Here is a 27,325-nt window from a genome sequence, read left to right as displayed (position 1 = left end):
TGACCCTTTGTCCTGAATTTTTAGACTCACTGTCCTGAATTTGTACCCATGCCAGTTGGTCACCTTAGCAGAGGTGCTTATTTCCGTTCAATAAACTGAAAACAGTACAAAAACTCCATAAGTCGTTTATTCATAAACATACCAAAAAAGGTATGAACACATCACAATAAATCTATTCAGAAAGCGAGCCCGGTTTTGAAATGTGTTCCTTTTGTAGTACTTGATGGCGACATTAGGTTGTGGAGAGTTTGAAAACTATAAAATGCTGCTTTGCCAGTGCTGCAAGCGGATATAGGACTCGAGAATTCCTACTACAAAAACAAATCAGACCCCTGTTCAAAGATGGCGGCCATAAAGACGCTTTTCATTGGGAGGAGCATGCGGGAGATTTGCCTTGTGTCCTCTTTCTGTGTTTAAAGTTCCCTCGTTGTCATGGCGACTCATCTGCGTCCTTGGGACCGGCGTAGAGGAAGATAGGGGAGTCTCCGGCCCTATGCAACTGGAGTCCGAAAGAGTGTCGCTCCGGGGTAAGGCACTTAGGTTGCAGGAACATACGGTGCAAACAGGGGCGTTATGGGTATGACCACCGGTGTCCCACTCTTTCTAGCGTGCTACCAATCCCCGGCCCCTACCGTGAAACTTCTCATTTTTGTTGCTGTGTAATATTCATATAAACATGCCAAGGACCCGTTTTATTTTGTGGGGCGGGTGGGCGGCTCTGAATTGTAGTTTGATGCAAACCTTCCGTAATTCTACAACCGTGGGTGATGCATTCAGCTCTTCCTACTTTATTTTATCAAGCCTCTTTTATGCAGGCTGGGATTGGCACGTGTTTACTTTGTTATTCCAGACCTGTACGTCCAATAGTTGTGACATTTCTTTAATTTAAATGTGTGCAATTACAAAATCTGGATGTCAAATAATACACTATTAAACGGTTAACAATTAAGTACAGTGTTACCGCTAAATAATGCCGAACATATTTTTTATTAATTTGGAACAGATGGGTTAAATGTGTTCCCCACTTTGTAATACCAAATGTACACATCCAAATTCCCAAACAACACTTGAATATGTGGCAATTGTATACCCAAAATATTACCTGTTATGAGTATACAGACAAACGCATATGTGAACTTTCTAAGACAGGTGTGTTCGTTATAGGTCCAAACGGGTCATCTCCAGGCCAGATTTTCACACGATTCCCACAAGAGGTATATTTTCACACAGTAAATCTAAATGCGCCCACTTAAGTAGTCGGTATTTTTCCTGTGCAACTGGTTTAGACACAGACCTCCTGATCCTATGTTGGACACCATTGGTATAAAGCATAAACAGCAAACCAAACGCATTTCGGCAACAGAACATTCATCTCCCGGTTAGAAAATAATAGAATTACACTCTTAGTCCTTTTAAGGCACTTCGCGATAAATAGATGAGGACATCGACCTACCCCATGCCAGCAGTCTGCCATTTCTATGACTTCTATTGAGACATGTATGTACCTTACGTGTTTTGTAGCTTTACGTTTAAGGCATTTTGTTTCTCTGTGGGTGCCTCTGTCATTTATGCGTATATTATGTCAGCGCAAAGAGTGCATCTAACTTTAAGCCATGCGGAAAAGTGCAGAGTAACTAAATAGAAATTGAAAATTTGTGTTCCGATTATCTGAGGCCAAAATCAGTTAAACTCTTCAGTGAAGAACCCCCTTCTTTGGTGTAAAAGATATTCTAGGGCTTTTAACAAGGCAAGCAGTGACAAGCGAGGAAAGAGGCGATGACCAAGATTGGCCAAACTTAGGGGGTCACTGGAGCATCTACGAGAACTGCTTTTTTTGAAAAGGTTATGTTTGAGATGAGCACTATTAAATGATATGGGTGACGAAACCCGTAGGCACCAACATTATACAAGGAGGCATCTAGATTGGGAGCAGTTCATCTGAGCAAACTGCCTCTGTACTTTGTAATGTTTTGGAGTATGCTTCTTCATAACGCATGCCTTCACTTGGGATGCAATTACAACGTCGTCGTTAAAACGACCGCGTTGTAACAACGCATACCATTACTCTGCAAGTCGTAACAACAATTTGCTCTAGGGGGGGTGCTGGATGTTGGAATAGTATAATTTACTATTCCAACTCCAGTCTGTGCAACAGTAGGGAAGGTGTTGGATTTTAAATGCAACACCTTCTCCCCCCTCCGCAAGTCATTGTTATGACTTGTGGGGTAATGGTATGCTTTGTTATAACGCATGCATTGTAACAACCACTTTGTAATTGCATGCGTAGTGAAGGATTCGTTGTAAGGGCTGTTTACCAATGTATTGGTTTATAAAGACCCCTAGAGGCGTCTCACCGCTGGAAGACCCTATAATGACAGCTGCCTTTGTTTAGAGAGAGTCCAATATGAAGGGGTAAGAAGTTACAGACCTTGGGGGCAAGATATACATAGAACAGCCACCTTACCTTGCTTTTCAAAAATCTTTGAATTTTTGCCAGATTCTGAATGACAGATCGGGTTGGGGTTGTAGTCTTGACTATGTGGCATAAAAAGAGGACCTGTGTTGGTTACAGACTGAAATGCCAGACACAGAGTTTTTAAAAACAAGCATTTGCAATGCAATTGCTCTCGTCTTCGGGACCTTATATGTATTTAGCTATGCAGCACATTAGCCTGGATGAGGAAACTGCTACTGTTCGTATCAATACCCTATCGAATCAGTGACAGCTTGGATTAGCATAATTTCTTATAGTTGTGATTTGTGGCATGTAGGCTATATGTTCCATGAATTCTCGGTCATCGACCTTCATGTGCCAATATTTTTAAAAATCGTTCTCATAGTTTGAAAGTGTCATAATTGTATTCTGTGATACTTTAGAATTATCTGATTTCTTCAGGGTCTGTAAAGATCTATTTATTTGGGATATTTTTATTCTTGTCTTAATAAGTATATTACCCTTATATCCAATGCAATTCCTGAGAAGTCTAGTCATTTCCCTATGTGGGATTGAATTAAAATGGAATTACAAGTGTGAATTTACCACATGAAGCACACAGCTGCAGGACATATTTTTATGTGAAATTCGTCATTCTACTCTGTTATGTGAAATTTGTCATTCTACTCTGTTATATCAGCTACAAATTTATATGTCCATCAAGTGAATTGATTGGTCGATCTGGCCTGCAGTGAAGTGAATATTGTGTTGATTGTCAGTTGACATATAATTTTAGTTCTTTAGTGAAACCAGTCCAAATCATCAAAATATCATCAATTAAGCATTCCAACTAACTTGTGTGATTGTTCAATGATCATTCAGTGGTCAAACATTCCTAGACTATACATGCCTCACTCAAACATCCCATAAAGGAATTGTTATTAGAGGGAACATACCTTGATCCCTGTTGTAACCATGCCATGCATTGAGCCAGGAACACGCCGGAAGCCCTGCTCAGGTCGAACAAGTGCCTAGATACCCTCTCTGGTGATTAGTACAATATGCAAATCAAAATAACATAACAGGAAGGAATGATGTCTGCGTTGACATACAACATATTCTTGGTGCTGTGCTGGTCATACTGGTAAAGGGCCAGTCAGCCTGGACCGCTGCACTAGTGAGAATGTGGCGATAAAAAATGCCTGAGCAAGGAACAAACTAAAGGTGAGATTTGTTTTTAAAGTATGTGTATGGTTCCAGAATGCAGACATCCAGATGGAACCACCAATTTGCTCACAGTTATGCCTTGCTGATGAATTGATTTATCCTGGCATCCCCCAGCCCCACACACACTCTAAGCTCCTCAGCAAATTTTGACTCAGGCATGTAAGTTCACTCCTGTTTGGGGGGATAGGTTAGCAAGTACAAGTACATACCTCTGACTCAGATGGTTAGAGACTTTTCGAGTTCACTCGACGCACAGCCATCCAGTCTGATTCTATCCGGTCCCAGCTCTGAGTTTTTCCAGTGTGACCTACTATCTTTGCCTTTAACAACTTATCCCTTATCCCTCTCCGCATGCCCCATACTTTGCTGGTGAATGGGCTAATGCACCCCACTGACCATGATTGCTCAAACTCATTATTTCATATCCGGACCGTACCTGACTCTCAGATCAAGGGTCATATCGCCCTCGCCAATGCCTCAACTTTGATATCCAATGACCAAAGAACTTTGCTAGACCCAAATGATCAACTCTCTCCCCAGGAACCACTCTCTATCACCATGGACACCAAGGACCTACACCGAAGCCCCCATTCTCCGCTCGCTTTCCGAACACAACCTTTAACCCTCTCAAACTTGGTTGCACGCCTGGATGATATATCTCTCCAGCTACACCTTCTTACTACTGAAGTACATGACCTGAAAGCCCTCTCAAAAGATTTGTTCCCCATGATTAGCTCTCTCCTCACTTCAGCGAACCTGCCCATATCCTCCCCTAGCGTGAGTAAACACATGGGCCAGTTTTTAGCCCCCTCCGTCTTGCAAACAATTCCTTTAGTTAACACGCCCTCCCACCCCAAAAAATCTGAGACTTACCTGGTGTTCAGTGAAATCAATGATCTTCACAACTCTTACTCCACTAGGTCCAACTCCAACTTGATTCTAACAAGCCATATTCAAACCATCCATTCCAACCCATACAGAGAACCTCCTCACAATCTTAGATTCATTAATAAAGACAACCTCACGAGAGTGATCATCATCCAGACTCCCTCCCACACTAATCCACCACAACTTAAATGTGTACTACTCAATTGCAGATCAGCCAGTAAACACGCCTCTGCCATCTTCGACCTCATCCAACACATAGATCTAGACATTATTATCCTCACTGAAACTTTGTTAAATCCCGCCTCTTCTCCTATCTTAGATCTCTTAGTACCTCCTACTCATGACATAATTAGGCTAGACAGAGTTCTGAAGCTGAGGGGTGGCCTAGCCTGTATTCATAGGAACACACTTTCGATTGCTCACTTGAAGACCCCTTCACCCTCCTCCTGTGAATACCTCAACATCTCAAGTAATAACCTGCCGATCTGCAAACTTCACACTTTTTATCACCCCCGGGAGACCATCTCTTTACAGAGCAACTGATGGAAGTAATCTCTGGCAAAGTCAACTCAGCCGTGTCCCAAATCTTCCTTGGTGACTTCAACCTTCACTGGTCTAACCCCAATGATCAGGCTGTATCCTGCCTTAAAGCATACCTGAAAGATCATGAGCTGATCCAGCACTGTTACCAACCAACTCACAATAAAGGTGAAACTCTAGGCCTCGTTATCTCAAAAGAGCGGACCATCAGATTGAATACCATTACCCCTCGCTATTGGTCCGACCACCATTGCATCCTCTTCTATATTAACAGGGAGGTGTTAATGAGGAAGGCACAGCCAACAAAATGAAAGATCTGGAAAAGATCAATTAACACAACTGAACTAGCAGCCCACTACAAATCTGCCCTCTCCTCCCAAACTGACCTGGTTGATGTTCAGTTACTCACTGATTCCTACATTTCAACCATCTCCAACATCATGATGACATTGCACAACTCCAACATAAAAACGCTCTAACAAAAATTCCCAAACCATCGTACAACATCAATTTAAACAGGGAATGCTGAAACCTTAGGGCAGCTGAACGTTCATGGAAATCCAAACCCTCCTTGGAACAACTAAAGCTCCTTAGAGATGTTAGGAGCTTCTATAACAAACAAATCAAGAGCACCAATGCAGACTATTTCAGACACTAACTTGCTCAAGCTGCAAACCACCCCAAGAAACTTTTCAAACTGGTCAAACAGCAATCAGTGGCAGGCACAAACCACTCGGAATCCGGAGTTATCCCACCCTCTTGTGATGATCATGCTGCTTTTTTCAATGAGAAATCAAGACTCATCACCATTGAACTCGCCTCTAAGAAGACTCTACTCCCATCTCTTGACCTCTTAGATAAGAGCAAACCTATCAGTCGGATCACTAAGAATAATGCGTCCTGGGGCACCTTTACCCCATTCAGTGAAAAAGACATCCGCAAGATTCTCCTATACTAAAAAAACCTAACGCAGATAAAACTAACCTCAATAATTTCTGCCCCAACTCCAACATCCCTTCACCAGCCAAACTACTTGAGAAATGCGTACAATCCCAACTTTGTGCTCACATAGAGAATTTCCAGCTACTAGACCAACATCAATCCGGTTTTTAGAAGGGGCACACTACCGAATCGGCTCTCACTCACGTTATGGATGACATTTTAAAAATGCTTGACCAAAATGATTCCTGCCTCCAAATCTTCCTTGACATTTCATCCGCATTCGACATGGTTAATCAAAACAACCTCCTATCTATTTTGAAGAACAGGATGGGTTTCTTGGGTCTGGTGTTACAATGGTTCTCCTCCTTCCTACACAACAGATCACAAAGAGTCAAGGCAAACCACTCCCTCTCCCAGCCCTCTCCAGTACTCATGTGTGTCCTCCAAGCGCCCGCCCCATCTCCTATCCTCTTCAACCTTTTCTTGGAACCTCTAGCGAAATCACTAAATACCACGAACATTCTCTATCATATGTACGCGGATGACACACAACTTTATTTGAAAATCTGTTCCCCGGATAACATTATCTCACTCCACACTACGCTTCAGGCCACACAAAACTGCCTAACTGAGAACCATCTTCTACTCAACACTTCCAAAACTGAATTCCTTCTCATCTCACCACCAAACTACATCCCCAAGCTAGACCTTTGGCTGAATCAACTCACAGCCTTCAACTGCACCCCCCTCATCATTGACTCAGCCAAATCTCTTGGAATCACCCTGGACAAGCACCTGAATATGAAAAATCGTATCATCAATGTGTGTGAGGGAGCTAACCACCTGATGAGGACCCTGAGAAACATAAAACCATTCCTGCCACAAAAGGATTTCAAGCAGGTGGTCCAAGCTCTGGTCTTGCTGAGACTAGACTATGGCAGCGCTATGCCCTGTGGCCTTCCCAAATACACCCTGGCTCCACTAAGAACATCACTGAACGTTGCGGCCAGACTGGTCACAGGTACCAAACGAAATGAGCACATATCCCCAGTCCTAAAATCTCTCAAATGGTTACCCTACGAAGTTCAAATTCAGTTAAAGATTGCCGTTGTGATGCACGAAGCCCTGCATTTCAAAACTCTCGGGTACCTAGTGCAAAAGCTTGAATTATCCCCTGGTGGGAGAGACTCAAAAAGCGCTAACACTTTCCTTCTGGAACCACTCATTCTGAGCAAAAATAGATCTTGTCACCGAGCTTTCTATGGTGTGGCCCCAAAGATATGGAACTATCTTCCACAGGAAGTACTCAGAATCTCCTCAACGACTGCTTTCAAAATGGAAACCAAAAGATTCCTAATGGACAAATTACTACTTTAAGCTGGGCTAAGTACATTGGCTCGAAATCATTGATCCTACAACCACTGTTCCATCATGTGATGCTGCTCCTCCTTACCTTACCGCATTGTGTGACCCCCTCGTAGCCCTCTAAATACCTGTTTTTGTGTTACTCTCCTTTGTGTCATTTGTCTGTGAATCATGCGATTATTCTTGGTGTGTATTCTTACTTGATGTAGATATTGGGTGGTTGACCTTTCTTCCACCCTTTCTGGAACCGCTCAGATAACCTTCGGATTCTTGTTCACGTTATATCAAACTTTATAAATAAAATGCACTATACCGGTGGGTGAATGGTTCGTATTAAGGGGAAAACTTGCAACATACACATTTTAAGTAAAAAATACATACTCTATAATAACATATTTAGAAATTGACAGCAAAATTACATTCTCATAAACAACAAGAGAGATAGGGAGAGTCATGGACACTCTTAGTCCCCCAAACTGTATTAGACATCAACAACAAAAGAGTGTTCCTGTTCTGATTAAGGTGGAAAGAAGCACAGAGCACAAGGAACCAACAAAGCCCATTCGGTTTGTTAAGAAAGCCCTCACTCACCGACCTGGTCGGTGACCTGCTTCATCATCGGGCCCCACCGGGTGTGACCGAATGCCACCCCGGTGTGCTGCGACGTGTGCTGCGATGCCAGAATTACTGCGGAGCTGGTCTTGTGAGGGTGGGAGGGCTATGTGAAAATTTACGTGAATAGTGTGAAGTGGTGAGTTAAAATTGCCTTGTATGTATCAAAAAATTCATTTAATCAGAGATCATCAAGGGCAAGGTTAAAAAATGTGATGGTGAGTAGGGCCAACTAATTGGATGGTCTACTCCCACTAGCATTAAGTGACAACGTGAATGGTCAACATGAACATGTTTCAGCCGGTGTGGTATAATTCGTTGACGAGACCCGGTTACGAGGGCTGCATAGGTGTACCTACAGGAGACAGGCGCCGTGGGCGATGTGCCAAATGCGCCGTCCCCTCCCTCCCGCGGTCTATGGGGTGGATTTTCATCCCTTGTGAAGTGCTTTTTACTTTTTGTCTCTAAATTTTAGAGACCCGAGGTGTGTGCGTCCTGCCCTCGGGTGGTGAAGCCCCCTCCTTTTTTTGCACTTCACAGACTTTTTCACTTTCAAGTCCTCTGGTTGGGTGGGCCTTAGAGTGCCCATACCGCCGAGGTTTACACTCTAGGTCCTGACGAATGCCAGGTTAATTATACCACACCGGCTGAAACATGTTCATGTTGACCATTCACGTTGTCACTTAATGCTAGTGGGAGTAGACCATCTAATTAGTTGGCCCTACTCACCATCACATTTTTTAACCTTGCCCTTGATGATCTCTGATTAAATGAATTTTTTGATACATACAAGGCAATTTTAACTCACCACTTCACACTATTCACGTAAATTTTCACATAGCCCTCCCACCCTCACAAGACCAGCTCCGCAGTAATTCTGGCGTTGCAGCACACCGGGGTGGCATTCGGTCACACCCGGTGGGGCCCGATGATGAAGCAGGTCACCGACCAGGTCGGTGAGTGAGGGCTTTCTTAACAAACCGAATGGGCTTTGTTGGTTCCTTGTGCTCTGTGCTTCTTTCCACCTTAATCAGAACAGGGACACTCTTTTGTTGTTGATGTCTGAAGCAAAATTACATTGATATAAAATCAACAAATTAAAATTTAGCCCATCAATGAGTCTGGATTAAAAGTACAACAATGCAAAATAAAAATCTTGAGTGAATAAGCTACATCAGCATGGGATCAGACAATTCGAGGAACTGTTTCTTTTTCCAAATTATTTCATTACATGCGCTAGTTAGTTATGGAGGGAGGTAGTACCCTTAGATCTCCCCTACTATTATGACACACACATAATTATCAACATCAGTTTAAATTCAGCACAAAGCAAGATAGATCCATTACCAAAGCTGTCACAACATGCATAACTTGCAGAGTGAATTGTATGAAACCAAAAACATGGCTTTTTCGCTCTAAGTCTCTAATCCTGTCCCTCCGCGCTCTCTTACTATTTAAAACCACGCCTTGGGGCGTGGCCAAGATGGCGGGGTGAGCGGACGCTTCCTCCCGTAGCTCCTCCGGCCCAGCTCAGCTCGAGCCCCGATTCCTGCGCTTCTCTCCCCCCGCGGCTGCACTGCGGGCGAGAGAACTGTGCCGGAGTTCTTGGGGCACATTTTGATACCACTTTGCCTTCTGTTGCCCCGGGGGAAGTCCCCGAAAAGTTTGTTCAACGCTCGATTCGAGGAGTGGAGCCTGGATCGCCCCGAGGAGAAGGGCCCGGAGGCGGAGCGTAGTGCGGCGCTGTCCGCGCGCCTCGGCTGGGCCGAGTGCTGAAAGCTGGGGATCACGAGGGACCGGACTCGACGGACTCCGTGGAGTGCGGAGGCTTCCTGGCCGGCGGCCTGGTGGCCAGAGTCATCGCTGGACGACAGACCCCAGACCTGCGTCGGCGATCTACCCCCCTGCCATGGGTGTCGGTGTGTGACGCCTTGCGGACCCCGAGCCTGGAAGCGAGGGACGTTGGAGTTTGTGCGGTGCCGAGCCGGGCGTACTAGCTGGTGAAACTGAGGGACATTGGTTTCGCACTTTCCCGACCCATTGCTGTTTGAGGGTCGCCCATAGACTTGCTGGCCTGGGCTGCCCCCCTGGGTTCCGCCCTCCCGCCATCTTGTCGTTGAGGAGCTGGTACTGGTGACCCTCGCCCGCGCCCTTGTCATACAGGCGCTCGGTTCATCTTGGTGCCTATGCATCTGCCGCCCTCCCTGGAAGCATGCGGCTGAGGGCCTCCGACCTGAACCTTGATTATCGCCCTGACTGGCTCGATAGTCGTCTCGCCCTGGCCCGTGCCGCCATTTTGTCGCCTGTGACGCACTACCCTTGTCCTCGGCGAGGTCTTCACATCTGGTGCCCACGAGCGGCTGAGTACGTTTGCAGCGGCCAGCTCTAGGCTTCACCCACCGCGGAGGCCAGGATGGCTGGGAGACGAGGCGCGGCACGGGGAGATCGCACTCTGCCGGACATGCTCGGCAGGGCCCAGCAACTGCGAGACAGGGCGCAGCCGTCCCCGGGGTCCTCCCGGGCCTCAACAGACACCGCCGGAGGCGAACCACCGGTCACGAGGTCCTTCATGGAGGACTTATTCAGCTCCCTCAAGACTCTCAAGACCGAGGTGGCCGGAGAGGTCCGTGAAGTGCGTAGGGAAATCGAGGGCCTGGGCGAGCGGGTCGACACTGTGGAAACGGCGGCCCAACGTCGCGATGAAGAGATAGTTCATCTCCAGCAGGACGTTCTCCGCCTACGGGAGCAGTGTGTCGAGCTCCAGGCCCACTCTGAGGACCTCGAGAACAGGTCCAGGCGGAATAACATCCGGGTGCGAGGCGTGCCGTCCGCGGATGAGGGTGCGGACCTAGTGGCCTATCTGCAGGACCTGTTCCGCGACATCTTGGGAGAAGGAGCGGACTTCCCGATCCGCATCGACAGGGCACACAGGGTGGGCCGCCAGCGCCAGTCATCGGCACCCCCACCTGATATCCTGGCATTCCTGCCGGATTTCCCCCTGAAGGAGCGCATCATGACAGAGGCCCGCAGGAAGCAGCCGCTGCCCTTCCGAGAACGACCTGTGGCGCTCTATCAAGACCTGTCCGCCATCACACTGCAGAAGCGCAGGTCTTTCCGCATCGCTACGGACTTTCTGCGAGAGCATGAGACGGCCTACTCCTGGGGTCACCCCTTCCGTCTTATCTTCCGATGGAATGGGGTGCTACATCAGCTGCGCTCCTTACAAGATGTCTGTGGGGTGCTGGGACTCACAGCTACAGAGGAAGAAGGGGCGACACCCGCATGGAGGCGCCCCGAGCGGCGGGGCCAACGGAGATCGAGGAGGTGCCAATCGTCGGCGACGGCGAGTCGCCCTGACCCCCTGCCTGAATCTAATGGCGTGGCCCAAACGGCCTAACTTTACTCCGGGGGGAGAGACTCTTAGCTTCTACGATGCTGGGTTGGGGCTGGGGGTTGGGGGGGAGAGGTTGGAGGTGTGTGGCTGGACGTCCACTTGACTGGTTTCTACAGACTCGCCCACTTGGGCTAGACTGAGACAATGGGGTGTTTTTTCTTGTTTTTGGTTTTGGCTGGTTGCCATGGGTTGGTTTGGGGGGGGTTCAAGAGCTGGTTTGGTGTTGGGGGGGGTCCCGTCCGATATTGTCCGAACACATGCGATGCCGACTCTGGCCTTCCCTGCGCCCCTGCCCCGCGCGCCCCCTCCACTGATCCCTCGCTTGCTGCATAGCGCTTTGCTTCCCTGGGATCGATGCCGTCCCTGAAAGTAGTGACCCTTAACGTTAAGGGTCTGAATAATCCTGTGAAGCGTAGGGCGATCCTCTCCCTGCTAGAAGGGTCGCAGGCGGATATCTGCCTCCTGCAGGAAACCCATTTACTCTCTAAAGATTGCCATAGGTTGCGCTCTGCCAAGTTCCCCACGCAACTCTTTTCCTCGGCTGCGACTCAGACTGCGGGGGTAGCCATTCTTCTAGCCAGCTCCTTCAGGGGTGAGGTGTTGTATAAACATGCTGAGCAGAAGGGGAGGCTTCTGGTGTATCGCATGCGTCTGGGGGGTGTTGCCTTCACGGTTGGCTCCGTGTACAGCCCAAATGACCACCAGGATCGCTTCCTGGAATCTGTGTTGGTAGACGTTACTGCCTCGCCCGATCGCCACGTCATTCTGGGGGGTGACCTGAACATGGTCTTCGACTCCACTTTGGATAGGTCTGCCCAGCGCTTTCCGCAGACGGGGGAGCTTTCTAGAGCGGTTCAGGACCAGATTGCAGAGATGGATCTGCATGACCTCTGGCGCACCATGCACCCCGCCGATAGGGACTACTCATATTTCTCCCACGCACACCGCACTTATTCGCGGTTGGACTACCTCTTGGTGAGCGGACCGCTTCGCTCGGCCGCCACGGCGGCAGACATCGGGGTTTTGTCCCTGTCCGACCATGCGCCGGTTTCCGGAATATTTGCTTGGCCGGCGGCCCCCCCCTCTAGAGGGATGTGGCGGCTTCGGGACACGCTTCTCCATAAGAAATCGGTGGTGAAGCGAGTGGAGGAGGTCATTCAGGAGTACCTGACCCACAATAACAACTCCGACACGTCCCTAGCAACGCAGTGGGCGGCTTTGAAAGCGGTCGTCAGAGGGGAGTTTATCTCCATTTCCTCGGCGGAAAACAAGGAGCGGCAACGTAAGAGGGAGGAACTAACGGCGCAGGTCAGGGAACTTGAATAGGTTCACTGCCGGACGGGAGCTCCTCGAGTTTGGAGGCAGCTGAAGGCGGCGCGGAAACTCCTCTCTGCGTTGGACCTGGACCGGGCGGAGTATGCGGCGTTGCGCTTGAAACATGCCTTTTACACCGGCGGGGACAGATGCGGTAAGCTCCTGGCCCACCGGCTCAGGGCTGCGCAGCAGCGCAACGTGGTAAAGGAGCTAGTGGGAGCGGACGGGGTCCCGATTTCCGGTGACGCGGAGGTGGCGGATTCCTTCCGTGCCTTCTACGAGGCGCTGTACGCTGCAGAGCCCTCCCCACCGGGAGAGGCTGAGGCCTATTTGGAATCAGTATCCCTCCCAGTCCTGGATCCCGCCCAGGCGGACCACCTAGAGAGGAGCATTCATGTGGAGGAGGTCATCTCCGCTATTGCACGGTTAAAGCACGGCAAGGCCCCGGGCCCGGATGGCTATACGGCCTTGTTTTACAAGACCTTCTGTTCCACTGTCGCGCCTCTCCTGGCTCGCTTATTCAATTCCTTCTCTGAACCGGGAGCCATCCCACCGGACCTCCTCTCGGCGACTGTGTCGGTTATTCCGAAACCGGGGAAGGACCGGACTCTGTGCGGCTCGTATCGGCCCATCTCACTTCTAAACGTGGACCTCAAGCTTTACACGGGGATCTTGGCGGCCAGATTGGGTCTGCACCTACCAGGTCTGGTGGAGGCGGACCAGGCCGGTTTTGTGCCCGGTAGGCAAACGGTCGACAACACCAAGAGGGTGACGCACGTGCTTGAAAAGGCCTCACGCTTTCCGAGGGAGCGGATGCTGCTATCGGTCGACGCGGAGAAGGCCTTTGATAGGGTTCATTGGCCGTACCTCGAGCTGGTTCTCGGGGAAACTGGGGATCGGCGAGAAGTTCCGCACTATGGTCTTTAATTGTTATAGGAGGCCGTCAGCATCGGTGCGTGTCAACGGACACAGCTCCTGCAGCTTTGCCATTGAGCGCGGCACGAGACAGGGCTGCCCGCTCCTGTTTGCCCTCTATATGGAGCCGTTTGCCCAGAGGATTCGCGATAACCCGGATGCCATTGGGGTGAAGATGGGGCAATACACCCATACTGTCAGCTTATATGCGGACAATGTCTTGCTGATCCTGGATGACCCCAAGCGGTCGCTCCCTGCCTGCGTCCAGGAACTGAACTCCTTTGCCCGCGTGGCGGGCTTCAAAATGAACATGTCTAAATCGGCTGCCCTGGATGTGTCACTCTCTGTCGACACTAGGCGGGACCTCCAGCATCTTTTTCCTCTGCAATGGTCCTCCTCCACGGTGCCTTACCTGGGGATTTTGCTTGCACCCTCCCTACCTGCAATGGTCACAGCCAACTATTCCTCCCTGGGCAAAAAGATCAAGGAGGAACTCAGCCGATGGAACAAAGGCCTGCTCTCGTGGCTGGGCCGTATCGCAGCGGTGAAGATGACGATACTGCCTCAGATCCTGTATCTTTTTCGCGCTCTACCTTTACAGCCCCCTGTAGGTTGGATACGGCAGGCGCAGGCTGACATCTCCCGCTTTGTGTGGCAGGGCCGTAAGCCTCGGATGAAGCGGGTCCTCTCCATGCTTGCCCCGGAGGCGGGGGGTCTCGGTGTCCCGGACCTCCGGAAGTACTTTCAGGCGGCGCAACTTCGATATTTGGTGGAGTGGAGCCGGTGGGAGTCGGACAAGCACTGGCTCTTTCAGGACCAGGCAGTTGCGGGCCGTACCCTCCAGGAAGTCCCGTTCCTGCGGCGCACTCACCGCCCGCCTAATCTCTACGCCTCCTTTATCACCCGGGTTCCGCTGCGAGTGTGGGACGCGGTGTGTGAGCTTCGTGAGCTCACCACTTTTCCATCACCGTTTACTCCCATTGCTGGCAATCCAGACTTCACTCCGGGTCTGGAACCGGGAGCCTTTTCCCACTGGGTGAGCGCGGGTTGTAGGGCGCTTTTCCAGATCTACGGGCCGGAGGGTGTGCTCCCCTTCCAACAGCTCCGTCAGGAGTTTGGCCTAACGGAGGGGGACAGACTGCGTTATATGCAAGTCCGCCACTGGGCTCTTCAACCCCCAGTGCGCGATGTCGCTGCCCGTTCGATTACGCCCTATGAGCGGTGGCTGGTAACCCGGACCTCGGATGCCAAGCTTATCACCGACTTGTATAAGTTTCTCCAACCCCGCCGTTTCATTACCATAACCCTGGGAGGGAGCGCTGGCACAGGGAATTGGGCAGGACCTTGAGCCACAAGGAATGGGACAGGATCGCGTATCGGGCGATGGCACTCTGCGTACCACACTGGGCTGACGGAGACCTTTACTAAGGTGTCCACCTATTGGTATTACACCCCGGAGAGGCTCTACGAGATGCGCAAAATCGGCGATAAAGGTTGCTGGCGCGGCTGCGGACAGGAAGGCACCCTCACGCACATTCTCTGGGAGTGCCCGGTGCTGTCGGCCTATTGGAAGGAGGTCTTGGATGAGGTGGATAGGCATTTTGAGATCGAGCTCCCGCGCTTCCCTGCGTATGTCTTGCTAAGCCTCCCCAATGACCTGATGTACCCGCTGAAGTCCCGCAGGGGTAGACAGATTGCGATTGCGCTAGGCTCAGCGGTTCAAAACATCCTTGTACTCTGGCGTACCCCCACTGCCCCCTCTATCACTGGCTGGCTACACCGGCTCTGGCAGGTACTGGGTATGGAGAAGATGTCGCTAACAGTAGCTGGGAATGTAGACCAGTTTGAAGAGTTCTGGCACCCCTTTTTAGCACTGCTGTCCACGGAATTTCGCGAGCTCACGTGTCCACGGTACCTGCGACTCCTTAGGCTGACGCCGCCGGCGGCTCCAACGGAGTGAATGTGGCGGGATCGGGGGGTTTGGGCTGGGGGTGGGGGGCGGGGTTACATGCTTCTAAATGCTGACTTTCGGACGGGGATGTTGGGGTATTGTTTTCTTCCTTTTTCTCCTTGCTTTTCTTTCTTCTATTTTTTCCGGGGACGGGGGGTTGGAGGGATGGTGTGTTTTTTCACTGTGTTGCGGAACGCTACTCCAGCTCGGCCTTGCTCGGGGAATGGGGGTCTACTGGAGGGTCATTCGCACTGCCTTATTGCCTTATGACTTATGCCCTGTTACCCTCCGGGGCTTCCTGCCTCCCTACTTTCCTTCTGAATCGCTGCAACGTTTCGCGTCTTGTACTGTATGTTCGCTTGACCTCCTATTCCCTTCCCCATGTTTTTTGTACCTTAATAAAATACTTTAAACCTAAAACCACGCCTTTACACTCCTCGGAGTACCTTTGCGCTTTATAAATCCAGGCGTTCATTCATTCAATGTAACAAAATTCATGCCCAAAATGAAAATTGTCAGTCAATTTTCAATAATCCACGTAAATGTTGCTGTATGTTTTTAAGAAAGAGTTGAGAGCTCCAAGTTGTCAGAGACTTGCTATCTACGCATCTGGATCTTTTAAATGTAATTCTCCTATTGCATGTGCAGGACTACAAGTATGAGAACTGAACTAGCTGAAAAAGAACTCACCCAGTGTGAGGAAGAGTGAAAGCTACATGTTAGTCAATCTTCACATCTGTCAGGTGGCTGTGAAGGCCTTGTGTAAATCCTATAGCAATTCCTATATTTTGGCCGGTAGCACTCTGCATACGACCATAGCTCATATTGCAGTGCTACAACTGAAAATACAAGTCCCAGAATGCAACGTGCCGATGTGCAACATGCCTGGACGGGCTGAGTCATGCATAACATGGGGTCAATTGGGTATGGGACGAATTGAAGCAGATTGAGTTTTTACCTTTGCAAGTTGAGTGTATGTACAGCAGCTGAGGTAGCTGTAAGACAGACTTTTCCAAATCCGGCCTATCGCCTCTTGTCAGTCTTTTCAATTAGTGCTGTATGCCTGAGCTCGTTGTGTTTACAGCCTCATTTCCTAGGCGAATGAGTCACGTGCTGCAGTACGCCCTAGCCATTGAGGAAACTCAGCGCCTATACACTCGCCACATGGCAGGCAGAATGGACTACATTTCAAAGCGGGTATTTTATTTGCATGCCAAAGTACCTCAGTCAAAGCCGTGCAATCGGGATTGATAATGCGAACATTTAGCACCAAGGAACCTAGCTCCGCCACAGTAAATGCAGAGGATGCCTTAAAAAGTAAGCTTTTCATGACCTCAAAAGCAATAAAAAAAAACATTATCAAAAATAAAACAAGCATTTGCAATGCAATAGGACTCACATTTACGGGAGACCTATTGAATTTCAAACAGGAGTGCGGGCAGGCGAGAAGGCACAAACAACAGGAGTGTGGGGGGTGGGGGGGTGCCCCAAAATGCAGGGACTGCGGGAGGGAGAGGCACAGGAAGAAGATAGTGCTCACAGTATAAATAAAACATACTGTGCAACACTCAAAGTAAAGGGGCCCATAGCCATGGAAGGATACAAATGAAGACATGCCTGTCATAAGGAGGAACTAAAAAGCCTAAAACCAATCGGAAGGCAGCATTTAGGAACTAAGCCAATGAAAAAGATGGGCTGAGAGTGGGCAGAGCTTTCATGGAGCTTCCACTCCATACTGAATACTGCATGCCTCGCAAAGCAAGTAGCGCATGTGTGCTGCCGCTATAGGCAAAACCTAAAAAAAATATACGCGCATCTGTTGGGGGAGACTATGGAGGTCTACAAGGTGGGAAGGTATTGACTAGCTGAAGTATTCTGAATAATTTACAATCTCTTGTCCCTTCAGAATGACTGACACTCTGCCCAGAGAGAAAATACATGTGGTCTCAAAGTGGACAAGAGACCCTATTGTTGACGATGTCATAGCCACTGAGATGGAGCAGCACAAACAAACAGGCACCCCAATTCTGCAGCACAGAAACTGCTTCTTTAAGAATCTAAATTCCTTCGTAGTATTAAATACATTGTTAGTTTGTTATTTTGTTAATATTCCTCCTGAATTGTTTGCTAAAGTATTGTATCCATCTCTAGCTATGATAACCACAGCAGATCAGTCTACTACAAGGTATCTTATTAGTGCTGTAAATGGTGGTTACATAGTATCCCCAACTTTGGTGTCTGGAGCTGTCTGTTTCCATCCTTAGATTCATGTTATCATCGCCATGGATTTGACACATTGCTTAGCCAATATATGTATCTATGTATATAATGTATGTAGTGGGCACACAGCCAGAAAGGCAGTGGAGCTCTGAACTGGGTCAAAGGCAAGCATAACGTCAACGAGTAATGTCTGATGTAGTTGGATATTGGATACTTACTGTTTTCTGTTGCAGTGCTCTTTAACGATCTGCGTCTTCAACTCTTTCCTAAATTAGAGCAACTTTTAGACCGTCATTATGGATATGCAAATATTGTTGCAGATCCTGGGTACTTATATAGAAAGGTCCTGCTACCTTGTTTGTTTTTTTTTTTTACACTTCCTCGCCTCCAGTCAGATGGTGCCCTCGAGTTTAACTAAATCACACCATATTTTGTAAATTCATCTGATCTATGAACACTTTGACGGATCTCTGTGTCAACAGTCACTCACTTTGGTGATGACACAGACTGTAAATGTAGATCGCCATCCATTGCTACATTTGCCATAAATCGAAGAGAAGATAACAAAAAATAGTGATACCTTAAGTGAGTACATTGTAGCAGCTGAGCATTAACTACGTAATCATGCGTGGAGCTTTTATTCAACAAATAGCAGTATTTTCAAAACCATCATTCATAGGGATACGTTTAAACCGGTTATTAGAGCTTCAATGGGGCCCGGTTCCTCGGGGTCTCAGACCCCTTAGTAATTAAAAACAGACATTGATATGGGAACCCTAATACCCCCTATAATCATGCCCTTAACTTTACTGGTGGATAACACAGATCAATTTCTGAAAGATGAATGTAAAAAACGTTAACTTAAACCATATTAACGATTTATTTCCTGTTTATATTTTCCATGTTTATTTAATCTTGCACCAAAATGCGGGTTGGGTGGCACACTGTAAGGATTGCAGAAATGTGGTTTAAATGCTTAAGCCAGGCTTTAATTACAATGAAAACATCCATATTATGGACCCCACACTTTTGGCAGCCCCATCTGTAAAAATAATTTTATAGTTAACTTATTGGCATAATTCATTTAAATTACTTATTAAAACAATCAGAGTAATACAAATCTTCAAAATGTTCTAAAAATAGTATACATTGGAATATGTGTACTACGGTTCATTGACTACATTTTAGCATTCTGGAGACATACCGCTCAATCGCAGACCTTGTGATTTATTATTGTGGTAGCAGAACTTTCAGGTGCGGTCCTAGATTCATCCGTTCCTTTCAGGAGGATGTTGGGTGCACTTCCAGATGGTATTTTAGGATGTCCTGAAGACTCCTTTAATGCAAGTAACATCCAGTTGACCACAACCTATGTACCGTTATTATGACCTACCTTGATGTGTACCTTGCCTTATCAAGTCTAATGCCTCAGTTTCTTTTTTCATTTCAAATCGTTTTTATTGAAGGAACAAAAAGGGGGAATGAAATGAAATGGAGTAAACAGTAAATAATAATAATACATAGGATATATCGTGCAGTGGCTGACATTAGAATAAATAACTGATACTAGAGAAAATATTAAGTTACATAGATGAATACATGTGTCAAATTATAAAAGGCGTACCGCCATAATTATAGTTGAAAATAAATAGAAATAACATAGAAGAAAAATGCAGGTATAAAATGCAGATACAGAGTGCCGAATGCCAGGAGCCCAATACAAATGTAGTACATATCACACATCAAAGGTAGCAGTTCTATCTCAATCAATGTTACAGTACATTTTACATACAACAGTTCGATAGCCAGCAAATATTAGCAACCACAAATGCGCCTACGGGGGATCAAAGGAGAAGAAAGAGGCATCGAGGGATTTCCACAGTTTCTTATTGGAAGCACGCCAGGGGGAGGAGTGCAGGGCGCTGTTATCTGTACCTCTAATGCAAGATACCCATTCTTGCCATGTCTTATCGGAGACTTCGGAGGGGTTCTTCCATTTACATAATATTACCTTACACGCCAAGGTGAGTAGTAAGTCTAGCAGTTGACGGTCATTATCATTGATCACAGTTGGATCCAGAGCCCCCAGGATGGGTTGTATGTCGCCACATCACGCACCATTTCATCGCGTGCATTTACCACGTGGTTATTACGTCGTAATCCACAACTTTGACATCGGACGTTGTTGCCTCGCAAATGCGTTCATGTGTATAGGCTAGTATTCTACTCCGCAGGCTCCGAAATCGCACTTCTTTACAACGCGATTGGTGTTGTGCTACCCCAGTTTTTGCATTGTTTTGTCGGAATGCCTGATCCTGCCTCTAACGCCGTGCACCCACGACCACCCCCCTCACCCCTCCTGGGCCCGATAATTCTTCCCTTTCTATTTTCCCTTTTTGCTTTATTTTTTGGAAATATATTGTGCACTAGAAATCACTGTATTATTAAAATGCTACCATTCAATTTTGGCAAAAACGTATGGGGGGTATAAAAGTGCGTGAGACTGTGTGGCAGAGTGAGTGTGTGACATAGTGTGTGCGATACTTGTTTTGTGATAGAGAGTTTGTGATGGCAGTGCTTAATTAGTTAATTTAAAAATGCATGTCCTCTTCTTAGGAGCTAGTTTGCACTAGAACATTCCTCCCGCTTGCAGCTCCTAAAATATATTCTTGTGATTGTGGCAAAACCACTTCATCCTTCTCCTAGTGGTATTTGTTGCTAAAGATATGGATGAAGATGTGGGCTAATGGGAAGAGCTGCCGACTTTGGATGTGGGAAACCAGGTTCGAGTCTCTGCGACCTCTCGGGATCCTGTTATTCTGGGCAAAGCACATCTCCTTGTTCCTACCAAAAAATGAATGTGTAATGTAACTGGTGCTCATGTGAAGCTCTCCAGTTCCTTTGCGCTATATTTTCTTTTGTTTTTTTTAAAAGGATGCTAGAAGTCCAGTCAGGAGCAGCCTATGATATGCCCTGTGACGCCGATTAAAGGCTAATTAATGTCGTATAAGTGCCGCTTTGTGAAACTATTCGTGGTATGAACAGTTGCCTATATTTGAATATACATTTCAGATCACGTGAATTATTTGATGGAATCAGAAGATTTCAGTCAACGATAAAAACATACAACAATGAAAATTAAGAAGGGAAAATATAGGATATAAGAACGTGCAAAACTCCCGAGTAGACCTTGGCTTGGAGGGGCGACCATAATATCCTGATCCCCGGGGAGCTGACCCAGCCCTTGAATGCTTTATGAGGCAAACTTACAAATCAATGGATACGTTCAAAGACATTTTCTGACGTTATCGTTTGTTATTGGTTATTTCTATTACACACACGTTCATCCACTCACATTTTTTGCACCTACATCCATCCACCCATTTTTCACCCATCAACCCTATCATCCATCCACCCTTACATCCCTACTTTAATCCATCCATCCACCCATTCTTCATACATCCACCCACCTTTTGGAACCTACATTAATCCACCCATTCATCATTATTCCACCCCCCCTATTCATCGTTTTTATTCCATCAAGGTTTAAGTGTTCGTGACATCGCGCTGATTACATTGCGATTTCAAGATAGAAACGGGCTTGAGATTTATGACTTTCCACATGATTACATTGCGCTCATCAAGCTTCAAGTTTGAGTGACATCGCGCTAGATGGGCATCACTTTTTATGATTCCCACGGTTTTTTAATTCATCTAGCTGCATGTTTGACTGACATCGCGCGTATGACTTTGAAAATGTAAAATGTAAACTTCCATGTTTTTTATTTATTACTTCGTGCTGAACAAGCTTCCAGTTTGAGTGACATCGCGGTCGACTGGCTTGACATTTTAAGACTTTCCAAATGTAAACGTTCCTAGTTTGAGTTACATTCAACATGCGATTGCAAAATTGAAACGGGCTTCGACATTGACATGGGCTTGACATTGACATTGTATGACTTTCAAAATGTAAACGGGCCAAGTTTGATTGACATTCAACATGGTTACATTGCGCGCGTTTGCAAATTGCGTTGTTGTTGCTTACGTTGCAATGCCTTTCGATGTAAATGTCCAAGCGTTGCTATGGCATGCGATGTAAACGTTACTGCGATGTGTTAATTGTGTTGTATTGTGTCCGCGAAGCGATCACTTCGTTGCGATGGGTGTTTCCCCCCAGGATGACATAAACAAATCCTCTTGGGGGTTTAATTTTAAGGACACGTTCTATGCAGTTAAATATTTTTCCCCAATAGTTTCCTACGGAGGGGCAATGAAAAAGCATAAGTGCTAGGTCTCCTTTGGCCAGATTACAATTCCAACAGCTGGGGCTGTCTCTTAATTGGAGTTTAAATAGCCTTTGGGGTGTCCAGAACACCCTGTTAAGTATCATATATTTAGTTTGCGACAGTATTGGAGAGACTTTATTTACAAGGGCCGTGGCGTGAATTTTGCACCAGTCAAACGCAATCTCCGTGGTGTTGGGCTCTCCCTCCCACCGTAATTCATTACGCTTTTGGGCTTTCCACTGCACCGAGAGGAGAAGTTTATATACTTTTGACACAATGTGACCCGTTGCTGTGAGGCGTGTCAATTGTGGTTTAAGCCATGGTTCTACGTGTATGAGTGGGCGTGTAGACAGGAGTGTTTTTAATTTGAGGAAAGCATAAAAGTCCATTGGTGTAAGGCAGTGCGTTGTTTGGATCGAGGAATATGGTAGCGGGTAATGCTCATCGTATAGGTCACTCACCATGTTTATGCCTTTCGCAGACCAGTGTTCCCAATTGAGGGGTTGCCCGTTAATTCGAAGGTGGGGTTATGCCATAAGTCTATTGTGGTGGTATCCTTTACCCTAAGGCCCGTCTTGTGTACTTGGTCTAACCTTAAAAGTGCAAGTCTCGTGTTTAACAATATGTTAAACCATGGTGAGTAGCGCAGGGAGGGGGACATTGTCAATGAGGGACTTCTCTATCTCTACCCAGAGTGGGACATACAACTGGTCTTCAAGCATCCAGTGTACCCCCTGCTTGCACAAAAATGCTGTCTGGTAATTCCTAAAGTTGGGGAGACCCAGGCCGCCTTTGTCTTTGGCTAATTGGCTAATTGCAGCTTCTTCATTGATACCCTGGGCTTCTTCCCTTGCCATAAGAATGTTCCAAAGAGTTTATCCACTTTGTGCAGGAAGCCTTCCGAGAATGTCATTGGAAGCATGCTCGCTAGATAATTCACCAGCGGTGGCACCATCATTTTTAGGGTCTCTGCTCTCCCCCACCATGACAGGAACTTAGGAGACCACCCATCAAACAGTGTTGAGATTTTCTTTAAGAGCAGATTCTCATTGACTCGCAGGGTGATGACGAGGTGTTTGTCAAAGTCTAGGCCCAGATACTTAAAGCAGTCTGGTTGCCATGTTAGACCCGAATCCCCTAAGATTTCCTTGTTTCCTTGATTATTCAATAGTTTGACTTCAGAGAATTCCTTAATAGTGGACATAAGAGCTGGTATTGCCTCTCCTGCTTTTTCAGACACGACTAGCACATCCATCTGCGTAAGCTGTAAGTTTTATCGTACAATCTTTAAAGGTGACTCCGAGAATGTTTTTATTCTGGCGAATTTAGTATAGAAAGGGTTCCATGGCTAAAAGGAATAACGAAGGGAAGAGGGGGCACTCCTGCCTGGTTCCCTGTTGTAGTCTGAATGATGACGAGAAGGACCCTCCCGCTCTAACCCTGGCTGAGGGGCAGGAGTAAAGTGACATGACTAGTTTAATGAAGGACTGTCCCAGGTTGAATTTATGTAATACAGCCTCCAAATATGACCAGTCCACTTTATCGAAAGCTTTTTCTGCATCGAGTGAGATCGCTGCAGTAGGGGTAGACAGTAATCTGGCCTTTTCAAGAATGTGGGCTAGGGTTCTGGTGTTGTCACTGGACAGCCTATGCTTCAGGAACCCAGCTTGGGAGGGGTGGATCAATTTCGGTAAGACCTTCTGTAGGCTGTGGGCCAGTATAGAGGCCAACAGCTTACAAGCTAAGTTGCTAACCGGCTCAACGGTTAGAGGCAGCAGAACCAGAGGCAGAGGTCGGCCTGGGACCAGGGTTCAACTCCCGACGCGGCCGGGTGCAGGACCAATGTCAGCTGGCCCGACAAATCTCGCCTCAATGCCACTCTAACCATGTGGTCCCACGCTGCAACTCTGGGCAATAGCTTGCTTAGTCTCCACTCCGGCCCCATCACCGCCGGAGATGCCTGGCTGCACCTTGGGGATGCCCAGTAAAGGGACCATCTCACAGGGAAAGCCAGAACGGGTTCCCCAGTGGTACAGCGCTGGGACGCTCCAGGGTAACCACGCGCTCTATAAATCCAATATTCATTAACCGAGATAGGACTATAGTACTTAGGTAGCATTGGGTCTTTGTCTACTTTGGGTAGCACAGCAATTACAGCCTCCGCTAGTGTGCCTTTAACTTCACCCGTCTCATTGATTTCACGAAATAGGTAGAGGAGTGGGGAGGTGAGCGTGGAAGAGAAGCACCTGTAAAATCTGGCAGTAAACCCATCAGGCCCAGGAGCTTTCCCGCACTTAAGGGATTTAATGGCTTCTTCAATCTCAGATTCTGATATAGGCTTATTTAGGCCCTCCTGGTCTTCCTTGGGGATGGATGGTAGGGCGCAATCCTCTAAGTAATCTTTAACTTTGTCTTTTTTCACGTTCAGATTCTTGGCGTAAAGACGTTCATAGAATTCTTTGAATATCTCCGCAATCTTGAGGGGGTCAGACCAGTTCACACCAGTTTGGTCTGTGATAGAGTTGATCGTGTTTTTCTGAATTTTGAATTTGATATAGGCCGCTAGGCTCTTCCCTGCCTTGTTCGATTCGCAGATTTTAAAGCGCTTCCTCCTGTCTAGCCACACTCCCGCCCTTTCACTTACTATCTTGTTGTAAGCATACTTTTGATTATTTAGTTTATTCAGAGTCTCCTCTGTCCTATCACTTAAGTATCTAGCTTCCAAGGCGGAGATTTCACCCTCTAGCTTCTCTAAGGCCGCGTTACAATTCTTGTTTATGGTGGATTTAAGTTTAATGGTTACCCCCCCGTATAGTGCTTTTCAGAGCTTCCCAGCGCGTTGAATCAGTGGTATCACCCCTTTTGTTGTCTTCCAGGTAGTTTTTTATGGCAGTTTCAATAGTTTTCCTGTGTTGTTCTTTTTCAAGGATTTCCTCATTAAGGCGCCATAGTGATTGGCGGAGTGTTGGTTTTATGTTGAAAACCGTGAGTGATATGCAACAATGATCTGAAATAACCCTAGGTTCTATGCTTGTTTACTCAATCCTAGCCGTGGCGTTCTTGGTAATAAATAAGTAGTCTATTCGGGAAAATTAGTCGTTCGGCGAGGAGTAGAATGTATAATCCCTCCCAACCGGGTTTTGTAGATGCCAGGAGTCTATCAAGTGAAATCTACTTCATAACTTCATGAAGGCTTTATGTGCCTTGTTACTGCGAAAGGGGCACCTAGAGTCTCTATCAGACGGTAAGTTGAAGTCACCTGCCAGGATATGGACTGCCGTGTCGGGGATAGTGTCAAGCTGTTTCGTGAGATCTGCCCAGAATGCCAGTTCACATGTATTTGGGGCATAGACATTTGTGATGTAAAATTCAGTGTCATCCTTAAGTAGTTTAACCGTAACCCACCTCCCTTTGGAATCAGATACAGAGGAAAGTAGTTCTACATTGGCCTTCCTGGCAATCAAGGTCACCACACCATTCTTTTTCGCGATTGCTTCCTATCCTACAACCTCCGTGTAAAATTTATTCCTGAGCGTATGAAATTGTTTGGCTTCTAACTTGGATTCCTGTAACAGGGCAATGTCCCCCTTTTGTCTCCGTAGGTAGTCTAGAATTTTCTGACGCTTGACAGGCTGGTTAAGGCCCTTCACATTAAGCGAGAGGATATTCAGATTGCCTACCTTCGTTACCCCCATGGGTGTATCAATTGTAAGAGGCGTCATTAGTGTACAGAAGGATATCCAAATTCAGATAAAGAGCATATGCAGTTGACCCTGGGGGGTCTAAGTATAACCATCTTAAAGCATGCTGGGCAACATTTCTACTATCCTTAGATATACATCTCCAGATTGAGACCAATAGCGAGCACATAGTAAATGGTTGTAACACTGAGACATAATTGTTGTGTGAGTTTTGGTAATGACAAGTAGCTTCTAGGCGATTCAGGCACCCAGTTGTGGATAAGAGCATGAAGAAAAATGGAACAGAAATAAAAAATATGGCTAATCCTGAGAAAAGCAAAAGGAAGAAAAAGGACAAACCCTCACCCCCCCTTTTCCACCCCATCCCCCACCCATCCCCCATCCCAACCCTCCCATCCCATCCAAAACGTGAATGTAGGGCATGGTGATTAGGAGAAAACAACAGTAGCACCATTACCTCCGTGGCAGCCGATGCAACATATCAAAGATTGAAAACTTGATCAAGTTTAATTTTAAACATCTAAGAGTAACAGCAACTATTATTTGATAACAATTATGAGCAACAAGTAGGCATTATCGGCAGCAAATCTCCAGCATATCTCCAGTCTCAACCTAAGTTATTGGTCCGAATAGTTTACCCTGCCAAGATACTACTTGTCCGTGGTTAGGTTAGCGGAGTGACCAGAATTTCCAGATATTATGAGCACAGTGTGCAGGCTACGCACCTGTAATCCATTTGCATTATACGAATTGCTTTGAAAACGAGCATAACATAATAACAACTACCTGGCGGCAGCAGGTAAACAGTAAGGGGATGGTTACGTATCCAATATCACATCAAAGTAATGGAATGAATGAAGGCAATGTGACAGATATGTTATGTAGACATAAACTTAAGCTGCCAACGGCAGCAGGCAGCATACATTGAGACCTTGAAGAGTAACCTTGAAGAGCAACACGCAACGCAATATATCAGCGACACCAGCGAAGGATACTCATTTATAGTCAGTGGCGGCTCCACCGGTTGCTTGAAGCGATGATATGTCCATGGAAGATTCGTCTGGTCAGTGTAGAAGTCTTTTGAGTTTCTGTGGATCTGAGAAGACGTGGGACACTCCTTGTATGGTCACCCTGAACTTAGCTGGACCAATAAATCCGTATTGGTGACCCAGTGATCTTCGTTGCGGACGCATTGCGAGGAAGGCCTTCCTCACATCGACGGTTTCCTTACAGAAGTCCTGTGAAATGTACACCTTGTTTGCCTTCCACAAAACGTGATTGTGTTTACGGACAAAGGACAATATTTGCTCCACATGTTGAAATCGTAGGGGCTTGCAGATGATGGGTCTCTGGCCCTTTTGGTTTTTTGTTATCCTGCCTGGAACTCTGTGCGATCTATCAAACTCCAGAGGCTGGGCGAAGGTGAGATTGGTTGCTTGTGCGAACCATGTTTCCAAAAAGGCAACGCACGATCCGTGTTCTTCCTCTGATTCTTCCGGAATACCAAATATTCTAAGATTCCCTCTCCGATTTCTA

The 27,325-nt window shown here is 47.0% G+C and overlaps 1 protein-coding gene across 1 annotated transcript in view; it reads left to right on the top strand.

Annotated features, from left to right (window-relative positions):
- Positions 1-404: 404 nt before the first annotated feature.
- Positions 405-27,325, top strand: part of CFAP221 (cilia and flagella associated protein 221) — a 663,664-nt gene continuing 636,743 nt past the window's right edge. The window contains exon 1 of the mRNA XM_086957336.1: positions 405-527. The gene's annotated coding sequence lies outside the window, so the exon portion shown is untranslated. The remainder of the gene's footprint in view (positions 528-27,325) is intronic.

The sequence above is a fragment of the Lissotriton vulgaris genome, chromosome 2_1 (genome assembly GCF_964263255.1).
Source record: "Lissotriton vulgaris chromosome 2_1, aLisVul1.2, whole genome shotgun sequence".
Classification (NCBI taxonomy): Eukaryota; Metazoa; Chordata; class Amphibia; order Caudata; family Salamandridae; genus Lissotriton; species Lissotriton vulgaris.
Note: the sequence above shows the minus strand (reverse complement) of the source record. Positions and strands in the feature narration are given on the sequence as shown.